Genomic DNA, 3,658 nt, shown 5'->3' on the forward strand with positions numbered 1-3,658 from the left:
TTATAGCAGCTCTATTTATAATTGACAAACATTGGGAAACAATCCAAATGCCCTTCAAAGAACAGAATAAACTGTGGGTATATCCATACAAAGGAATACTGTTCAGCAATAAAAACAAACCATGTATACACACAACAGCTTGGATGAATTTCAAAGCCATTATGATGAATGAAAAAAGCCAGCCTCAAAAGTGATTGCACCAAGTCATGAAATCAACCTAAATGCCCATCAATAATAGACTGGATAAAGAAAATTTGGTACATATGCACCATGGAATATTATGCAGCCACAAAAAGGAATGAGATCATGTCCTTTGCAAGGACATGGATGGAGTTGGAAGGCATTATTCTCAGCAAACTAATGTAGGAACAGAAAACCAAATACCACGTGTTCTCACTTATAAGTGGGAGCTAAATGATGAGAGATGGACTCATGGTAAGGACAACATACACTGGGCACATGTGGGAGGAGGTGGGGGGAGGAGTTGCATCAGGAAGAATAGCTAATGCATGCTGGGCTTAATACCTAGGTGATGGGATGATCTGTGCAGCAAATCACCACGGCACATGTTTACCTACATAACAAACCTGCACATCCTGCATGTATACCTCTCTACTTCACATAAAAGTTTTAAAAAATTATGAATTTTTTTAAGTTATTGCCCTACTGCACTCCAGCCTGTGCAACAGAGTGAGACCCTGTCTCTAAAGCAAAAACCAAACCAAACCAAAACTAAACTAAAATGGATGGTTCCATTTATATGACAGTCTTGAAATGACAACACTGTCATTAGAGAACAGATTATTGGTTGTCAGAAGTTAGAGGTGAAGGGAGTGGATAGGAGGGTTAGACTGGAGATAAGGGCATGCAGTATGAACTCTTTTTTAAGAAAGCAGATTTTATGGAATATAGACATATGACCCTCTTCTGCCCTTTTGGACCTCTCATGAAAGTGAAGAGCGAGATGATTGACAGCATTAGATCAATTATTATTAATATCATTATGCCACTTGCTGAAAGAACTGAAGCACTTGTACAGTTTATGCAGAACTTCAGGGAGGTTTGTATTCATCAAGACAAGATTCATCTCACAGTGGTGTATTTTGGTAACGAAGGACTGTCTAAAGTCAAGTCTAGCCTAGAATCTGTCACAAGTGAGTCTAATTTTTCACAATTACACCGTGGTCTCATTGAAGGAAGAATTTAATCGTGGATGAGGACTAAATGTGGGTGCCCAAGCTTGGGACAAGGGAGAGGTCTTTATGTTTTTCTGTGATGTTGATATCTATTTCTCAGCCGAATTCCTTAACAGCTGACAGTTAAATGCTGAGCCTGGTAAGAAAGTGTTTTACCCTGTGGTGTTCAGTCTTTACAATCCTTCCATTGTTTATGCCAACCAGGAAGTGCCATCACCTGTGGAGCAGCAGCTGGTTCACAAAAAGGATTCTGGCTTTTGGAGAGATTTTGGCTTTGGAATGACTTGTCAGTATCGATCTGATTTCCTGATCATTGGTGGATTTGACATGGAAGTGAAAGGTTGGGGTGGAGAAGATGTTCATCTTTATCAAAAATACTTACATGGTGACCTCATTGTGATTTGGACTCCGATTCCTGGTCTTTTCCACCTCTGGCCTGAAAAACGCTGTGCTGATGAGCTGACCCTTGAGCAGTACCGCATGTGCATCCAGTCTAAAGCCATAATTGAGGCCTCTCACTCCCACCTGAGAATGCTGGTATTCAGGGAGGAAATAGAGACGTATCTTCATAAACAGGCATACAGGACAAACAGCAAAGCTGTTGGTTGAAATAATAATTAATGCGTTACTGTGTGAACTGCAAACCAGCACTATTTATTTAGCCTTAATTCCACTTCCGGATGCAGTGCCTCTTTTGGAGAAGACATGTTTACTTTTCCTTTCTGACATTACTTTAGCAGTTCAACTTGATGAGAGATGAAAAAAACAAATGTTTCAACACAAAGTCTCTGTTTTGTGAGAATACTGCACTATGGAATAATTGACAAATTGAAATCTGGTATTTGTCCCAAAAGTTGTTTTGAGTTAGTTCTACCTGGTGCCCATGTTCTGATTGTGTGTGGGATTGCATGGTGTCCTGATTGCATCTAGGTGGAGCGGATGGAATGTGCTGGGCCGCTGTTGGGTGGAGAGCAACACATTCTTACAGAGGAGATGAAGTGCTATGAGCATAGTGTGTGGACAGGTATCTTCATCTGCCCACCCCTGAGTCAGCATGCTTGATTTGATAGCTTGAAGAATCCTTTTCCACTGAAGCAGAGGATAATTATTTGACACATCTGAAATCCCCAATCAATCAACCAAGAGAAAGGTAGAAATAAAAACTCCTTAACTTACTGTTGCTTAGCCTCCTGAAAGTCTGTTTTTAAGCAAATGGGTAATAGTAGAAAACAGGTTAGAATCTATGGCTTGATTAAAAATATAATGTTATTACATTATCATCATGCTCAGGATTAGTAGTCAGAGTTGCTGTAGACTATTTTGCACAAACAGAAAAGAACATGGAAACCTTTTTAACAGAACATTTAATTATGTTGGAGTACAGGATCCTAGCTGTGTCTGGGAACACTAGTTTATGTGTGCTAGCTACATCAGGATCTTCCCATGGTGGTTCAGAATAGATGAGCATAGCAAGGTTTTGTTTTTGCTTTCGATTTTCTCATTTGGCATGGACCCATATGTATTTGCTTTCCTTTTTTCTAATATATTAATATATGCTACATTTGTATTTGCGTTACTATAATACTTTGAGTTGAAAAAAGAGTTTCATTGTGGGGAGAAAAAGCAAATGGTATACCACAAGATCACACTGATTTGAGAAAAGGGAGGAGGAGAGGAAGATAGTCTGAATGGAAATCTGAAATATGGAATGTTTTAGAGAAATATATCACTTGCATATAGAATGTTTTGAGGTATAAATTAATGAGACAAAGTGAAGAAGAAATTATATTCAGATAGGACTGCACTACATTATTTGTCACACATGGATCTGTTACCATCAGGTCAATTCCTAGCATGCATAAATTTTTTAACTTTTGGCTTTTAAAAGAGACCTATGTTGAATTCTATTAGTATGTAAACCCCTGAAAATTCACTGAAGAAAAATCATTACTCTTTTTCTCAGTAAATCATATCATCTGAAATATTACAAATTTCAAATTTCTAGGTGCTATATTAATTCAATATTATAATAACTCTTACCTAATTATTCTTACAAGTTTTAAGTTGTGGTAGTGTTTAGGGATTTTTTTAAAGATGTGTGAAATGTTCTCTGCAAAATCAGACCACTGTCTCCTTTTATATATTAATACAATTATGTATTATGAAGACCAGTGAATTATAATATTTAAAGTGAGATAACGTAATTATTTGCAAAGGTAAGTTACAGCTTGTTTTTTGAGAGAATCAAATGAGTTTACTTTTCCTCCTGTTGTTTTTAAACTGGCTTTTAGTTTAAAGATGGAAGCTAACCAATGGAAATGTTACTATGTTTTCGACGTTTATTAAACAGTACCAATAAAGTATTTTATTACCAGAAAAAATAAATTTTTAAAAATGGTATAGATGTGTTTTTAAAAAGTCAATTTTAATATGTGATAATTTTTAGAGAGAAAGAAAAGATA

At 36.7% G+C, this 3,658-nt stretch overlaps 1 pseudogene; it reads left to right on the forward strand.

Annotated features, from left to right (window-relative positions):
• Positions 1–414: 414 nt before the first annotated feature.
• On the forward strand, positions 415–1,805 carry LOC129024152 (chondroitin sulfate N-acetylgalactosaminyltransferase 2-like; annotated as a pseudogene).
• Positions 1,806–3,658: the final 1,853 nt, after the last annotated feature.

The sequence above is a fragment of the Pongo pygmaeus genome, chromosome X, assembly GCF_028885625.2.
Source record: "Pongo pygmaeus isolate AG05252 chromosome X, NHGRI_mPonPyg2-v2.0_pri, whole genome shotgun sequence".
In the NCBI taxonomy this organism is placed as follows: domain Eukaryota; kingdom Metazoa; phylum Chordata; class Mammalia; order Primates; family Hominidae; genus Pongo; species Pongo pygmaeus.